The sequence below is a fragment of the Bubalus bubalis genome, chromosome 5, assembly GCF_019923935.1.
Source record: "Bubalus bubalis isolate 160015118507 breed Murrah chromosome 5, NDDB_SH_1, whole genome shotgun sequence".
Classification (NCBI taxonomy): Eukaryota; Metazoa; Chordata; class Mammalia; order Artiodactyla; family Bovidae; genus Bubalus; species Bubalus bubalis.
The window spans coordinates 109920822-109938599 of record NC_059161.1 but is presented as its reverse complement, the minus strand read 5'-3'; the positions used below and the strand labels follow the sequence as shown (position 1 = coordinate 109938599).

The 17778-nt window shown below is 42.4% G+C and overlaps 1 non-coding gene across 1 annotated transcript in view; it reads left to right on the top strand.

The window, feature by feature from the left end:
• The window catches only part of LOC102400867, a 19417-nt gene extending 1639 nt beyond the window's left edge, over positions 1-17778 (top strand). Inside the window, exons 2-5 of the transcript XR_006551355.1 lie at positions 12558-12587; positions 16786-16812; positions 17155-17295; positions 17612-17778. This is a non-coding gene — a transcript (uncharacterized LOC102400867). The remainder of the gene's footprint in view (positions 1-12557; positions 12588-16785; positions 16813-17154; positions 17296-17611) is intronic.

The window sequence follows — 17778 nt, the reverse complement described above, 5'->3', positions numbered from 1 at the left end:
TCTTTACATATGGATGTGAGAGTTGGACCATAAAGAAGGCTGAGTGCTAAAGAATTGATGCTTTTGAACTGTGGTGTTGGAGGAGACTCTTGAAAGTCCATTGAACTGCAACGAGATCAAATCAGTCAATCCTAAAGGAAATCAGTTCTGAATATTCATTGGAAGAACTGATGCTGAAGCTAAAGCTCCAGTACTTTGGCTACGTGATTCGAAGAGCCGACTCATTAGCAAAGACCCTGATGCTGAGAAAGATTGAAGGCAGGAGGAGAAGGGGACAACTGAGGATGAGATGGTTGAATGGCCTCACGACTCAATGGACATGAGTTTGAGCGAACTTCTGGAAATGGTGAAGGACAGGGAAGTCTGGCATGCTGCAGTCTATAGGGTCGCAAAGAGTCGGACACAACTGAGAGACTGAATAAGCAAATATCAAGCATCAAAGATCTATAAATATATCAGTATGATTTCTAAAAACATAAAGGACTTTAAAAAGCATAACCACAATCTTATCACATCTAAAATATTTAATGTATTTTCTTATTTACTTGTCACATAGTTTTGCTTTTTTTTTTTTCCTTTACTGTGCTTGTTTAACCTAGGATCCTATCCAGTTCACACATTGTGGTTAGTTGATAGGTCTTTCAAGCTTCTCTTATTCTACACATTCCACCTCCATATTTCTCCCTTGCATTTCGTTTGAAGGAGCCTGGTTGTTGGTCCTGTGGTGTTTCCCTTAATCTGAATTTTGCTGATTGCATCTGAGTGATGTAGATTAACATAGCTTCCTTACCTTTTGGTAGTAATGCAGCCCTTTTCTAGATGCTTTCCCTGATTCAGCCTAACTGGTTTAATTAACCCATCTGTGTCTTTGTACATTAAAATATTGCTTTCAACTAGTTATATAGTCATGCTTAAGTTAATCACTGCTTTGTGATATCTTTGCTTACCTCAGCCCTTTGTTGACATATTCAAACTCCTTCAACTGTAGCCCTCTCTTACTTCTTAACTTGCATGTGTGTGGATAATAGTGTAAGGAATAAGTGAGAATGAGATCTTCCAGGAGAGAATATAGAGTGAATTAGAAGGCAGCTGCTCTCTTCTTGACAGTCTCATCTGTTGAACTCTGGGAGACTGCCCTATCCTGCTTCTGCTCCTGCCGCTCTCCTGCCTTTCAACTTTGCTGGTCCCCAGAGAGTAGTTCTTTTTTTTTTTTTCCCCCTCCCTTAAAGAGCTTAAATAGTTTTGTTGCTTTCTCTATTCATTTTATGTGAGATAATTTCAAAAATCTATAATTTCAATCCTTCCTCTCTCCTGAGTTTCTAAAATGTATCTTATCTGCGTACTCTGATTTCTACATGGACTTCTTTTCATCTTTCCAAATGCAATATATCTGAAATACTACTCATCTTTCCCCTCTGGATTCACCCGTGTGATTTCCAAGGGTGAATGGTATTATTGTTTCCCTGTGTTTTCACTCCTGAAGGGATGATCATTTTTCACTCTTTCTCATCCCCTGTATCTCATAAATACTAAGTTCTGTAATTTTGTTCCCTTGTAAAGTCTCATCAATATCAATATCAATAACCTCAGATATGTAGATGACACTACCCTTATGGCAGAAAGTGAAGAGGAACTAAAGAGCCTCTTGATGAAAGTGAAAGAGGAGAGTGAAAAAGTTGGCTTAAAGCTCAACATTTAGAAAATGAAGATCATGGCATCTGGTCCCATCACTTCATGGGAAATAGATGGGGAAACAGTGGAAACAGTGTCAGACTTTATTTTTTGGGCTCCAGAGTCACTGCAGATGGTGACTGCAGCCATGAAATTAAAAGGCGCTTACTCCTTGGAAGAAAAGTTATGACCAACCTAGATAGCATATTCAAAAGCAGAGACGTTACTTTGCCAACAAAGGTCCATCTGGTCAAGGCTATGGTTTTTCCAGCTGTCATGTATGGATGTGAGAGTTGGACTGTGAAGAAAGCTGAGCCCCGAAGAAGGAGAAGGGGACGACAGAGGATGAGATGGCTGGATGGTATCACCGACTCAATGGACGTGAGTCTGAGTGAACTCCGTGAGATGGTGATGGACAGGGAGGCCTGGCATGCTGCGATTCATGGGAGTTGGACACGACTGAGTGACTGAACTGAACTGAAAGTCTCATCTGTTCCTTACATTTCCTTTTTCCTACTAATCACTAGTTCAGCCCTAATTATTTTGTTCTTAGATTCTTTCAGACATCTTTAATAATACTGAAGGATATGGCATAGATGCTAAGACTGTAGGCTGTGGGGTCATGTTCAGTTCAGTTGCTCAGTCGTGTCTGACTCTTTGCGACCCCATGAATCACAGCATACCAGGCCTCCCTGTCCATCACCAACTCCCGGAGTTCACTCAAACTCACGTCCATCGAGTCAGTGGTGCCATCAAGCCATCTCATCCTCTGTCGTCCCCTTCTCCTCCTGGCCCCAATCCCTCCCAGCATCAGAGTCTTTTCCAATGAGTCAGTTCTTCACATGAGGTGGCCAAAGTACTGGAGTTTCAGCTTTAGCATCATTCTTTCCAAAGAACACCCAGGGCTGATCTCCTTCAGAATGGACTGGTTGGGTCTCCTTGCAGTCCAAAGGACTCTCAAGAGTCTTCTCCAACACCACAGTTCAGAAGCATCAATTCTTCGGCACTCAGCTTTCTTCACAGTCCAACTCTCACATCCATACATGACCGCTGGAAAAACCATACCCTTGACTAGATGGACCTTTGTTGGCAAAGTAATGTCTTTGCTTTTCAATATGCTATCTAGTTTGGTCATAACTTTTCTTCCAAGGAGTAAGCGTCTTTTAATTTCATGGCTGCAGTCACCATCTGCAGTGATTTTGGAACCCCCCAAAATAAAGTCTGACACTGTTTCCCCATCTATTTCCCATGAAGTGATGGGACCAGATGCCATGATCTTCATTTTCTGAATGCTGAGTTTTAAGCCAACTTTTTCACTCTCCTCTTTCACCTTCATCAAGAGGCTTTTTAGTTTCTCTTCACTTTCTGCCATAAGGGTGGTGTCATCTGCATATCTGAGGTTATTGATATTTCTCCCTGCAATCTTGATTCCAGCTTGTGCTTCTTCCAGCCCAGCATTTCTCATGATGTACTCTGCATATGTTATCTGGGCTCAAATTCTGACTCCTCCACTCCCTGGATTTGTGACCTGGGCAGGTTATGTAGATTCTGTTTTCTCATTTTAAAAATGGAGATGATAATTCAACTTCCTTCATATGGTTTTTGTGAGAATTAAATGAGAAAAGCTAGCATAGTGTCTATGAAATAATAGCTTATGGTATTATAAATATTGTATAGTATTCTTTAGTCTATAAAATTATTATTATTGGAAAAATAGCTCTTTGCCTTCCCTTTTACTCTCTTGGCTCAGTCCATCCTATATGTCATTGCCATATGAGTCTTTCTAAAATGTTAATCAAGTTATTCTGCTTAAGCACCTGCAGTGGTCTCTGTCAGAGTAAATTCAGCCTTCCTGGGACTCTGCACCATCTGGAGCCATCATGCCTTTTCAGCCTCATTTCCCGGGTCACCTCTACTCAAGCTTCCCATTCTGGTTAGTCGTGTTTTTTCACTCTCCTCAAAGCTACTTGGTTTATTTAACTTTGGATTTCCTTACTCTGCATCATCCTGAGCCATCATGCCTTTTCAGCCTCATTTCCCAGGTCCTAGGATTTCCTTACCTTATCCAAATTATCCTCCTCTCTCAAATCCTATACCTCTTGAATGTTCATCTCCAATTTATCCCTTCCACTAAGCCGGCCCTGATTACTTTCAGCCTTTGGAATCTGACCCTTTTTGAAATTCATATAGCACTTACTTTTATTTCTTATTTAACATCTAAAATACCTAGACTGAGACTGTTAATATTCTGTTTAGTTTAACCTTATCTTTTCATCCCAAGGTGCTCATTCCATTCCATTCTTACTTTTTGATACTTTATAATAGGAGCCCTTCACCAGTCTACTCACTGAACATTCAACGTATCAGCAGTGATGGATGCTGATGATACGGATGATATCATCATCCATACGTATGTATGACAAGGATGTACATTTCTCCTAGTGCTTATACAGGGCCTTCTCTGCTCACCTCTCTGTCTCTCCTTTTTTTTTTTTTAGCAGTCACAAAGGCAGTGGTTGCAAAGGAAACAGCAAAGAGTCAGGAATCAGGAGACCAGAGTTCTGTTCCCAGTAAGTTGCTATCATAATTTGGACAAGTTAAGTTTCTCTTTGTTTTCTCAGTTATTAAATGGACTTACATTAGATATTATGTTAATTGCTTTCAGTTCTAAAATCCTTTCATTTTAAATCTATTTAAAGGGCCAACTCAAGTATGTTATTCCCAATCATTCTTATTTATTCCCAATCATTCTTATTTACATTCTTATTTACATGATAGTCATACCTTGCTTTTTATTCTTATTACTTTTCCAAGTATGTATTTCTTATCCTCCCAAGAAGATTCAGGTCTTTAGGGGCAGTATATGCATACATGTCTCATATTTGGTATTATTTACCACAACTATCAAAGCTATGTGTATAATGAAATTAAGTATGGTCAAATTAAATTATTACGGGATGGGAAGAATCTTCCACCAGCAAAGGAGACTCTTCAGAATTTATAGGCTCCGTATCCCTACATTTATCATTCCAACTTATAATGTCCTATTCTTTTCTAATTGTAGATACACAGTATGAGGTTCTGTGTTTGGTTTTCAGCAATTTCAGCCCTTAGCTCCAGGAGGAGCTAAAGGTCTGCATGGCACACGTAGAAGCTTCCAGTCATTTATGCGGTCCTTGAGCTGGAAATTTCAAATCCCCGAAGTCATCCTTTTACCACATTGTCTGACATGGGGAGTAACTAGGTAATCTTAATTGCTAGATCTCCACATAAAAGTTTGAAAGTATAAAGACATAGTCATCTGATTCTTGTTTCTTGTAAGTGGCTGATTAGGAGTATTCAGTAGAGATACATTGCTTATCTCTATTTCCACATCTTGGCATGGACTGTCACTGCTCTCCATACTACTAGAAATAGTCATTAGTATCTTTAAATCTAATCAAATTAGAGAGCCAATTCAGAAGCCCCAGAACTGATTCAGAAAACTCATCTGTGAAATTCTGTTCCTCTAGAACCATTCTTGGGCTTCCCTCGTAGCTCAGCTGGTAAAGAATCTGCCTGCAGTGTGGGAGACCTGGGTTCGATTCCTGGATTGGAAATATCCCCTCTAGGAGGGCATGACAACCCACTCTAGTATTCTTGCCTGGAGAATCTCCACAGACAGAGGAACCTGGCAGACAGCAGATCACAAAGAGTGGGACACAACTGAGAAACTAAGCAGAACCATTCTCAGTACCAAAATCTGCATTAGAGATACAGATTCAATAGGATTGATTGACTGATTGAATGGCTGATTGAATTGGTTAACGTGATTATGGACACCCAGAGGTCCCACAGTCTGCAAGCTGGAGGACCAGGAAAGTCTGGTATAATGAAGTCTGAGTCCAAAGGCCTGAGAACCAGGATTCTGGGTGCCTGTCCTGGCTCAAGCCGAGAGCACATTTGCCCTTCTTCCACATTTCTGTTCTGTTCAGTGGATTAAATGATGCCCACCCTCACTGGTGAAAGTGATCTTCTTTACCCAGTCTACTGACTCAAATGCTAATCTTTCCTGAAAACATCCTCACAAATGCACCCAGAAATAACATTTTATCAGCTAGCTGGACACCCCTTAGCCTAGTCAGATTGACACAGAAAACCATCATATCTTCCACATGCATCCCTCCCCCTGCTTTAATGTTACTTCTCAGTCTTATCTCCTGAGCTACATAGTCACATAATTACTGCCTTTTTGCCATTTTTACGTGAATGGCTCACTTAACTCTCAAATGTAACATGTGTAAGTTGAATCATCTCCCCTTTTCATGCCACACTTCGAGGATTCCTCAGTGAGTAGTGATACTTCTACGCAGTGGCATATACCAGGTACTTGGGAGTCTTTGATATTCATTCCTCTCTCCCTCCTAGTAGGTCAGTACATTTTCACTCAAAATGTATCTCAGATGCTTCCATTTTTCTGTCTTTACTATTGGAACTAATCCTAAACACTGTACCCCATGCACCTCCTCATCAGTGTTTTCACTTCTTCTCTAAACTGTTCTCCCCACAGCAACTAAAGGAAGTCACTCTCCCTTGTTCCTCATCTCATTAATCTGTGGCCTTCTTCTTCCTTGATTTCCTTGAATAAAACATACCCTTTTAACTTGACTTTGGATCTTTGCATATCCTTCCCATCCACTATTCTACACTGAACAAATATTCATCCTTCTTTCTCTCAATGGCACCATCTCCAGAGCTCTTCCATGACCACCTAATCATTTTTTTTTACACCCAGGACCCTCTTCGGATTGTTAATAACACATATCAACCTTCATTCTTTTACGGGATTACTTGCGTGTACATTTCATGAGAGTAGAAACCACTGGCTATGATCTTTATTGTTGTCTGCTCAGCTCCTGGGACAGTTCCTCGTATCTAGAGGTGGGATCAGTGAATATTTGCTGAAGGAATGAAAGCCTTGAAACAATGCCTCTGCTTCTCCTTGAAATGGACCCTCAAGAGCAGCCTAATCCTGTGGCAATCACAACATTGTCCAGCAGGGGGTGCTGCCTGGGAGAGAAAGTGTTTCTGTGGGATCAGGTCTCCTTTAGGGTCTCAGAAGGCAATGGCACCCCACTCCAGTACTCTTGCCTGGAAAATCCCATGGGTGGAGGAGCGTGGTAGGCTGCAGTCCATGGGGTTGCTAAGAGTCGGACACGACTGAGCAACTTCACTTTCACTTTTCACTTTCATGCCTTGAAGAAGGAAATGGCAACCCACTCCAGTGTTCTTGCCTGGAGAATCCCAGGGACGGGGGAGCCTGATGGCCTGCCATCTATGGGGTCGCACAGAGTCAGAGACGACTGAAGCGACTTAGCAGCAGCAGCAACTCCGCTAGTGGAGGAGGCTTTCTGTTCCAATTGTTAGCTTTCTTACTGAGGAATTTAATTCCATTCGGTTGTAATCACACTGTAAACTGCTTACCTTGAAAGTATGTGATTTGAGAGTGGATGTTATGTGTGAGGGGAATAGGCAAAAACATCAACTTCTTTTTACATTTCTAAAATCGTTTAGAATTATAACAGCCATCTATTATTTTATAATTAGAAAATTAAATGAAGTTAAAATGTTTAAAAATAAGAAATATAAGTTGGCTTGGAAATAATAATGCTGCATGATTAATTTCTGTAATGGTTTTTACTGGTCCCAAGAGACCTGGCTTCAAGCATAAAATATTTCTTTGAGCAGAGTCAGACTGAATCAGACTGATTTCTTTATTTGCTGTTTACTTGCTTTTCTTCCTACTTCTAAGAATTTCTTGTGCCATTATAGCTTCATTTTCTTTTGGTTTTGATTTTTCTAATTCTTACTTGTGTTCTGAAGGGCACTGCTCTTTCAAAATCAGGGCAGTTCTCCTTTTTTTTTTTTTGAAATTTATTGTATTGAAATATAGTTGATTTATAATGTGTTAATTTCTGTTCTACAGCAAAGTGATTCCCTTGTATATACATATATATGTTCTTTTTCATTATGGTTTATCACAGGATTTTGAATATAGTTCCCTGTGTTATACAGTAGGACCTTGTTATTTATCCATTCTATATGTAATAGTTTGTATGTGCTATTCCCAAACTCCCAGTTCTTTTCTCCTCCAGCCTCCCTCCCTCTTGGCAACTACAAGTCTCTTCTCTATGTCTATGAGTCTGTTTTCGTTTTATAGATATGTTCATTTGTGTCATATTTTAGATTCCGCATATAAGTGATATCACATGGTATTTGTCTTTCTGACTTTCTTCACTTAGTATGATCATCTCTCAGCCCAGCCATGTTGCTGCAAATGGCATTGCTTCATTCTTTTTTTTATGGCTGAGGAGAACTGCATGCATATACCACCTCTTTTTTACCCATTCGTGTATGTGTGTGTGTGTGTGTGTGTGTGTATACCGCAACTTCTTTATCCATTCACCTATTAATGGACATTTAGGTGGCTGCTATGAATGCAGAGGTTCACTTCTCTTTTTGAATGACAGTTTTGTCCAGATACATGTTGAGGGATGTGATTTCAGGATCATATGGCAGTTCTATTTTTAGTTTTTTGAGGAACTTCCATACTGTTTTCTGTAGTGGCTCAGCACAGTTCTTTATCTTCCCTCCAGGGAGGGAGACTAGAGGAAGATTCCATACTTTTTCTGAACTGGTATGATCTTGCAGTATTCTGGAAACAATATTTGTGCAAAAAGACCATCATCCTGCCAAGGTTTTCTATTCAGCGGTTCATCATAGACAGCCATGGCCAGAAATAGCGCCTGTATTGCCTGACAGCGGAGGCTGTGGCCAGGAGCCTCCTGTGCCTGGAGGTGGGGAGGGGAAGGGAAGGGTTAGAGACATTGTGGCTCAGCAGATATGCACAGTGGGCGACTCCCTAAGGCTGCATTGTTCAGTGTCCTTTCCAAAGAATTCAGAAAGGTACTGGATTCCAACGTGGGCTGGCTCCATCCGAGGGCAGAGGAGATGTAAATTTGAAGCTCTTAATAATGGCCGGAGAGAGCTCCTCTTTTCTCTCTCTCGCCAGAGAAAAGAAAAATGTATATTCATGGAAGGGGCAGAAAAGATGGGGGTATTTGGTGTGTTTGTATTAAAATTTGTTCCTGTGTCTCACCTTGTACACGCTGAGACACCAGAGTATCCTTAGAAGAAATTCCCCTTTTATTTAAGCTACTTTGATTCCTATTACTGATATTGCAAACAGTAGAATTCTAATTAATATTTGCATGTTGATTGCAAAACTGCCAACCAGGTGTTACAAATTAGGTTAAATTGGTTACATCTGGAGAAAATAGAGAGCAGTAGAGGCTGTAAGAAATTGGACAACCCTTGACCGAAAAGGCAGCAGCTGTGGAACTCGGGCTCATGGTAGCCATGCAGTATTTCAGGTTCAGCACTGACAAATACTTCACGGATTCAAAATATTCAAAATCTTTTTTAATGTGGATTTTAAAGTATCCACAGATCTGGATATTTGTGTGACTTCCTCTGGTATTTAGTGTTGCATAATTTAAAAAGCAATACTGTGCCATGAAGGCCAAACAAAACACATTTGGTAGCAGAATACATGAATAGTATTGATTTGTGTCTCCAATCACTAAACTCAGAAAAAACAGTCCCTGGGACTTGACTTTAATTGTCAAGGAACCCACGGATTTGTCTCATGCTAATTCCCCATGTACAGTCACACTGCATTTTTCTGGTGCTCATACTCTGTACCTGGTAAACTCACGGTCCATTTTTTATTTATGCCTCAGGCAGTACTCCCAGGGAACATAAGCCATTTTCCCTTTGCTGAATGGAAAGGGAAAATGGCCTCTTAGCCTCTGCTAACTAACTGAGACTTTCATTGAGCCCATTGGCTCGTTTCTCCCCCAACCCATTGCCAATGCCCCCCCACCCCCGCAAGTCTATGTCTTTAGAACATCTTTGTGTCCCACAGCAAACCCCAAGGCAGGCCCACTGGCTTTCAACTCAGTGTCCACTCCATACACGAACAAGGGTGGTTTAGAAAAGCTCTCCTTGGGGTCCCCTTTTGCTGTCTATGCTTCTCCCCCATGGTCACTGTGAGAAGCCTCTGCCCCAGATCAGTAGAGGACAATTATGTAAGGGGAACTCCCTCCCAATGTCCCAGACAGGAAATAGGGCAAGATTTTCCTCTGCCAACCTGTCAGATTCCACTTCTAGAGCCCACCAGGGATAAATGAGATGTTTGCTTTCTTGTTCTTTCTGCCAACCCTCCCAGCTTTCTCCTGGAACTGGAAAAGTGGAGGACACTGATTTTTTTCCTTCCTCTGAATCATACACATCTTTTTATGATACAGTAGACCTAGGCATTATAGTCTTTGGGCACATTCACTCTCAACCATGAAGTTTTCTCTGAGTACCTCAGTTTTAATTATTGACTTGAGAAGGAGCTAAAGAGAGTTGGCTAATCCCTTTCCATTTTTTTCCCATAAACAGTTATCTGGCTTTCAAGGCTATTGTCTTCTACATAATCTGATTTTGAATGTCTATCTTTGAATAATGTTCCTTTGTTTTAGTTGTGAAACAAATCCCATTTCATCCCTGGATAATAAAGTTGGCTACTGCAAACGCCAAAAGTAAAAAGTAAAATAAAGTCTGTTATTTTTTATACTTTCTCCCAGTCTCAGAAGCCATGGGATCTGTGTCCAGGACCCTGGTTGCCAGGCTGTATCTATCTACCTTAGTCTCTAATAAGAAGGCTAAGCTTCAACCTAGAATGTCAGCTCTAAACCTTACATGTTCTCTTTTAGGCCAATGGAATGTCTTTTCTCTCTTCTTACTCTTTAATTAACAGTGAGAGAGCTCTTCTTCAGAAATCTAAATTTACATAGTATTTTACTGTGAATTGAACTGAACTTACTGTGAAAATCATTGCTTTCTCCAATCCTGTGTTATGTTGCTCCCTTCCCTCTGCCTCTCAAACCATTTCTCTAACCCCAATACCTTGGCAGGCAGTTTTTCTCTCTCTCTGATATGTGGTCAGAAATTGAACATGCTAATTTCGGCTACTATCTGTAAGGCCAAATACTTGGTCCAGGGCTATTAACAGGTTGTCTTCAGCTACTTTTGAAGTCCTAACAGTATCTAATTCGGATCTCTGAAGGCTGTCTCTCACTCTTGGCTGCCTCTCTGCCTAGGGGCTGACTGCCTTCCACACTTCAGTGGTTGATCCAAGAGCAATTCAAACCACTTTTCTCCAGACTCTGTGTCTGTTCTTCTTATACAGTCCCCTTTAAAGGACTTCTCTTGCAAGTTAATTTGGGAGTAAAGGGGATTTGTATTATCATGTTCACTTCTGAACTAGTTACATATAGTTGATGATCCATGTTAGTTTTAGCTCCATGAGAACCTATGTTGAATTTTGATCTTAGGCACGTTTTAGAATTTTTTGGTTTTCCTCCCAATATACTAATCATAGTCATAAGCATCTAATGGACATTTTCTTGTAGTAAACACTTTTCTAAACCATTTGCATATGTCATCACATTTCATTGTCACAAAATACCTATGAGGTTAGTAAATTACTTTTAAAGATTAACTTAATTAATAGTAGATATATACACTAAAATTGGTCTTTTTTTTAATTAATAAGGAAAGGAAAGCACAGAGAAGTTAACTTGTGCATGATTACGTCATTAGTGGGAGGCATGTCTGGAATTTGAAGCCAGATAGTCTGAAGCTCAATGCCCAACTGCTGAGACGCCACTTGTCACGGTTTGGGGTTCTGCGGAAGGACAAAAGAGGGGAAGTCACGCTTCTCCTGCCCACTTGTTTACTCCTAGTAATACTGCAATAAAAGGCTGTAGGAATGTTTGCAATTGTAGACTGTTACGATGCTTGAAAATGTGTGGTTTAACAAGAGAAGCAAAAATTTTGAACTATACACAAAATATGCCTATTCTCATGGTTTGAGGGACATAAACCCCAAAACCAAAGAAAACTCATCACAGGTGGACAAAATCCAGCTACTGGCTATGGTTGTCTCTCTGCCCTCTTAAATCCTCTGTAGTGTAAATCCCCTCTGTCCTTTTGAAAAGGTACCCTCACATGCCCTAAGTCCTACCCTCAGGAACAGACCCACTTCCTGCCCCCTAGCATATGTTCTGATGTACAATAAGTCACAGATTCTTTCACCCAAAGTGCATTATTCAGACAGACATTGGGGTTGTATTTAAGGAAAAGAACCATGGTAGCCTAGAGGAGAACAGGAGGAATGCTCCGTGGTCCAAAGGTCATCATCATGGGCATGCCCATTCAAAAGTGTTTTGAATCTTGGGACCCATAAAACAGTCCTGGATGGTGTTGCTGGACCAAGTTCCCTCCTGCTTAAGATTACTTATCAGCATAAGGTGTGTATGTCCTCCTTGATCTTGCTCGCCATTCAGCAGGAAAATAATGGTATTCATGCACCTGCATACACACACACACACACACACACACAGGCTCACACATGTGAACACAGCCATGCATATAAAGAAGCTTATCATTCTCTGAAAAATTGATTCTCAGAGACAACGCAGTCAGTTTAGTTCATAATCAGTAAGAGAAATACTCTCCTAAATGTAATCTGCAAAAATTGATGCCAACCCTAGGAACATTGTTTCACCTTATTAGGCAGAATGATAAAAGGACCTGCTTCATTTATTCTCCTAAACCATGGTCAGTGGCCTCAGATATAGAGAAATATGGGGTATAGATCCAGGGTTTTTTTTTCATTTATTTTATTGAAGGATAGTTTATTTACAATGTTGTGTTAATTTCTGCTGTGTAACAAAGTGATTTGGCTGTATATGTATATTCCTTTTCATATTCTTTTCTATCATGGTTTCTTACAGAACATTGAATGCAGTTCCCTGGGCTATATGGTAGGTCCTTGTTGTGTATCCGTTCTGCGTATACTAGTTTGCATCTGCTAACCCCAAACTCCTAATCCTTCCCTCCCCCATACTCCCCCCCTCTTGGCAACCACAAGTTGGATCCCGTTTTTATAAGCAATAGAGTGTTTGGTGCCTGATCGCCAACCAACAGTTGCACAAAGACTTGGCTGAAATTCTGAAACTGCTGTTTTTGAACCACACTTTAAGGCTGACTGTTGTTCACTATTCTCTTGGAGGGAAGGAAGGCAGCAAGATGTTTTGTTATTCTCACATTACAAATCAAAAAGCAGATATGAGAGCTGTTCTTCTGGGTACATAAAAATTTGTGACTTATAGCACAGTGGTTATCAGACCATCCCACCTTTCTTATGTAACCAAAACCTTCCAAGACAGTTGCTTTACATTTATAGAATTTGGCTGTCTAAAAAGTAAACAGTTTGCATCTTAAATGACCTGTATGACCTAAGATATAGCCTGTTGTGTGTAATGACAGGAACAATTTGTGGTCTACAAGTCCTTCCTCTTGCCTGCCAGGTAAACAAAGGAGAAAAAAAGTCATCATTAACCTCACCCTTGTGGCCTCCTAGCTTCAGTGGGAAGAAGCACGTTATTAATTAGAGATAAAGGGCCCTATGAAGAAAGAAAGTTCAGGAAAATATAGGCAAAGAGACAAAGATTGCAATAGTTTCACAAAGTGAGGCCTGAGAGAGTGAGCACTTCACAGGGTACAGTTACAGATGCTGTAGGCACAGCATTGAAGAGTTGTGGCCCTTTGTGATCATTCTCTAACTTTGTGGCTGTCTTTCAGTCACTCATTGTAGATAGAGTTGAAGAGTTGGGGTTTTGATTTTTCCCAAGATAGGGGGACATGAATGAACTCCAGCTCAGGTCTTTGGGAAGGCAAATAGGGAAGAGGAGAGTCAACTCAGCATTCAGGACTCAGGAAATTGAGCCTGACTCTGCACTAGGTCTGGGAATAGAGTCTTTTCTAATGATTCTGAACGGGCTCCCTTCTGCCTCCTCCTGGAGAAAAGCTACTTGTAGCTAGGAGTTTGGCATCTAGAAAGGCTCTTGGGGACTCCCCAAAAATCTTGATGAGAAAGGAAGTCTGGAGATGGGGGAAAGATACAAGGGGATGATTCCCAGGACACTTGAGCTGAGTGCCTTTTAGAAATCAAAAATCTTTTGGATATTTCTGCAGTCTTTGATTATTCTGAGGAGTAGTGCTCCTGATGTCACCCTGTTTCAGTGAATGACAGCTTAGTTAATTTCCTTGCAGCTCACTCATCTGAGAGAAACCAGTCTGTGCTGAACCTGAGTCCCTGACTTCAAAGAATGTTCTGAAAGAACCTGTTCTTGATCTTCCCGCCCACTCCAACACACAAGACATGCCCCCACCTACTAAGAGCTAACCTTTAGCATGTCGTTCCTCTCACGATCCCCACCATTGGGTTCTTCTCCTTGACAAGCCAGAACTCAGTGGCAGACCATGGCTGTCTTTGGACTGGTGACCTCTCAGGGTACTCTGTGCTGACTGAAGCCTCTATACTACTCCAGCTGGTGGGACTGTATGGCTCCTGAAGTTCCCAAATGCCAACATCTGCTAAAACTCTTAGCTCTGTTACGTCCTTGTGCCTTGGCATTGGGAGCACATTCAGTTCACTTTTGCCTGGGGAAATAGAAATAATAAATCCCATAGAGTCATGTTGCACAGTGGTAAGGCTACCACATTTCCACTGTACAGCTTTTTAACAAAATAACCTTTTGAAAGGGTTCTCCCACAAAGTTAGAGAATCTCCTGCCATGCTGGGCCTCGTCTAAGAGGGGAAGTGAAGTACAGCAAGAAGGGTGTAAACTCCCAAGGAGTTCTGGCCATGAATTTCTGCATGGGTCTCACATGTTCCAAATGCAAGACATGCAAAGGAGGTCCCTAAGTGAATAACTTCCTTGACAATGGCCAGTAAGTCTTAAATCCCAGCCAGGCTTCTGGGAACCCGAGTTCAGTGGAAGTTTGCCCATGAATAATGTTTGCTCTGCTAGCAAGAGAAAGCTTTTATTTTTTCATGGAGACGGTATTTTTCTTAGCCATTCTCCTCATTTCTCACTGCCATGTGATGATTCAGGGTGCAGGTCACTCTAGAGCTAGAGCCCTGGGAGCCGTTCTCCGGATTCTAGAGAAAAGGAGACAGCACGGTGGAGTGGACAAATAACAGCCCACTAAATCAGACAGGTGTGTGCCCTGTGACATCTGGAGAAAGATGCTGCAACATCTCAGTGCTGAGATGGAGTCAATTATTCCCAACCTACGAAGTTGTTTGGAGAATTCAAAAGATGAAATGGGTCTCATGCCCAAAGACTGTTTGAGACGCCCAGCAGGTCTTCATGTTTGGCCCCTCCCCTTTACCATCACCCAGGAGTGAGTCTGTTAAGTCCTAAGAAAGGTATCAGATATAGCTCTGAGAGGTCCTGTCTCACCTATGCAGTCACAGGGTTACAGAGACGTTCAGTAACTGTTGGAGGTCACACAGCAGACAGGTAACACGCTTGGGCTCCCATTCCAGGTGTGCATGGGGTCCTCTCTGGATGAAGATTACGTGAGGGATCTCCCTTGGGTAGATTGTGTGTGTGGCTCTGGGGATGAGCGCGTTCAGGTAATCAGCCCCCACCCCCTCCCTCCCCCAGAAGGGCGACCTGCCATCACCACTGCCTGTCTCCTGTGCTGTGACTGCTAACCGCAAGGTGAAGGCCAGGAACTGGAAATCGCTGTCACAGCAGAGGCCCCATTCCCTGTGCCTCTCCAGTGAACCGCACTCATCGTGCCACCCAGGTTCTCATCAGGTGTCTCTGACTATCTGATCTGTGCAAGGCATCACTCTAGCTGCTGAGAAGAAAGCAGCGCAACACACGAAACTCTTGTGTTTGTGGAACTCCTGTTCTTGTGAGGGGAGAGAGACAAAATGGCCATAAGGAAGGAGAGGCTAGAGAAGGACAAAGTGGGTTAAGTACTCTGGAAGTGAAGTGAAGTCGCTCAGTCGTGTCCGATTCTTTGCAACCCCATGGACTGTAGCCTACCAGGCTCCTCCATCCATGGGATTTTCCAGGTAAGAGTACTGGAGTGGGTTGCCATTTCCTTCTCCAGGGGATCTTCCCGACCCAGGGATTGAACCCGGGTCTCCCGCATTGTAGGCAGACACTTTACCGTCTAAGCCACCAGGGAAGCCCAAGTACTCTGGAGAAGATGCCAAATAGGAAAGGGGCCTGGGAAGTGTGGTGAGAGAGTTTGGGGTGTGCACATGTACACATGTGTATCCTTAGCTCTAACTTTCTAATCCCGCCACATCCCTTTCGAGCGAGTAATCGAAGCATCTCTTCCTCTTTTTCCCCATCACTCCGAGTGTTTGTCCCTCCATTGTAACCATTCTTGGTCTTTGTCCCCACTCAAAATTTTAATGAATAAAGCTGGAGGGAAGCAGGGATCACTTTCACCTCGTTGCCTGTTTTCCTGGGCTGTCCCATCCATTTCAGAGAGGGATGCTCCACCGGGCAGTCAGACTGTATCTGGGGAATCGGCTGAGGTGAGTGTCCGGGAGGGTTGTGGTACCTTAAGGGACCTGAGAAACTCACTCCCAGATGCTCAGTGGCCCCAGCTTTGTTGTAGCTGAGTGGACATCACGTGGATGTGGATATACACCTGTTGTGTAGACCAACAGGCAGAAATACAATCATGTGAAGAGGTACTAGGGAGAGAGATTCGATACCAGCATTAATTAGTATTTTATGATAGCTCTAATAAAATGAAACAGGACATCTGCTTGGCCTGAGTTCTAAGTAGGTGGAAATAGACAGGATGTACTGTCTCCTGGGAACACTGGAGAGAGAGGATTCAAGTCGACTGACCTGAAATTTATGCCTTTGCGATTCTAGTGGGACGCCTGAGGGCAGGTGGTAGGGATAAAAAGAGGCTGGGGCCTCCTCCTGGGACCTCTGCAGGAATGGGCCCCTGGATGTTCAGGTTGCTTCTGATGAGCATGTTCACGGTGCTCTTCATGAATGAGAGTAAGCCTGGTGAGGGTGGTGCTTGGTGGGCAAATGGGCGGGCAGAGAATGTATGGGGAGGAAGAGAGGGACTTGGTGACTTGACTGGTGTGAAGTGGTTCCAGGAGAATTTTTCTTCTTCTCTTTACAGGAGACAGAGTCCTGGGTGCAAGCAAATGTACGGTGCAGTTCATTTTCAGTTCTTGGATAAATGACGCCACAAAGGGAGGGGACATTTTTGAGTTCTTTTCATATTATCTCTCTACCCTCCCTGGCTACACTCCCCTTTCCCCACTGACTGTTCTAGTGTCTTCTTTTCGCCCCCAGCCTTGGGTGAGAGGGGGAGGTCTTTAACTTCTTGAGGGGAGTAACGACCCCCTGACAGAAGCTGGGAGGGTGTCTGCATCTCTCCTGTGTGTGTTACACCACTCGAGTGTAAAGGTTTCCAGGTGGGGGTGGGCTTCTGAACAGAATCCCTGTCCCTAGAATTCTGCATCAAAGTCTTCCTCTCTTCCTTTAGGGTTTCAGCTTTGCCGTCAATGTGAAGTCCACAATGGATACAGTTGCAACCACGTGATTGGACATTGCTGGAAATTTAAATTACCTAACCTGAAGAGAGCTTGTGTCACAGACAACTTTTACTATTATGATCGTATTGCAGGTAAGTGGGGTTAGAAAGAGACAAAAGATACTATCAGTGGTGGCCATGATCCCTGGACTCAACACGTGGAGGGAGACTGGGACCATTGCCAGGTGGGAAAATGGGATTCTCTGTACACAGACCTGGGATGGAGGCTGTCTGGGAGGCAGATATCTTTTGCCTGGTCCTGTTTAGAGAGACATAGATGAAATGCAGATATAGCTTTGGGGCAAGTTTCCTGTGTTTAGGAGATTTTTGAGGTTCTGGGGAGATGTCATGGCTAGGAAGATGATGAGATCAAGCAAGATGATCACATTTACTTTTCCATTCTCTTTAGATAGATATAACTACAGATACACAGTGCTGTCTTGTAGGACTTGTGAAGAGGGATCATTCATGATATTTCATGACTTATATAGAGAAACGTTTTGCTGCACTGAAGACAATTGTAACGATCCTGAGAAAAATATTGACATTTCGAAGGTACCAGTGTCGTATTCATAA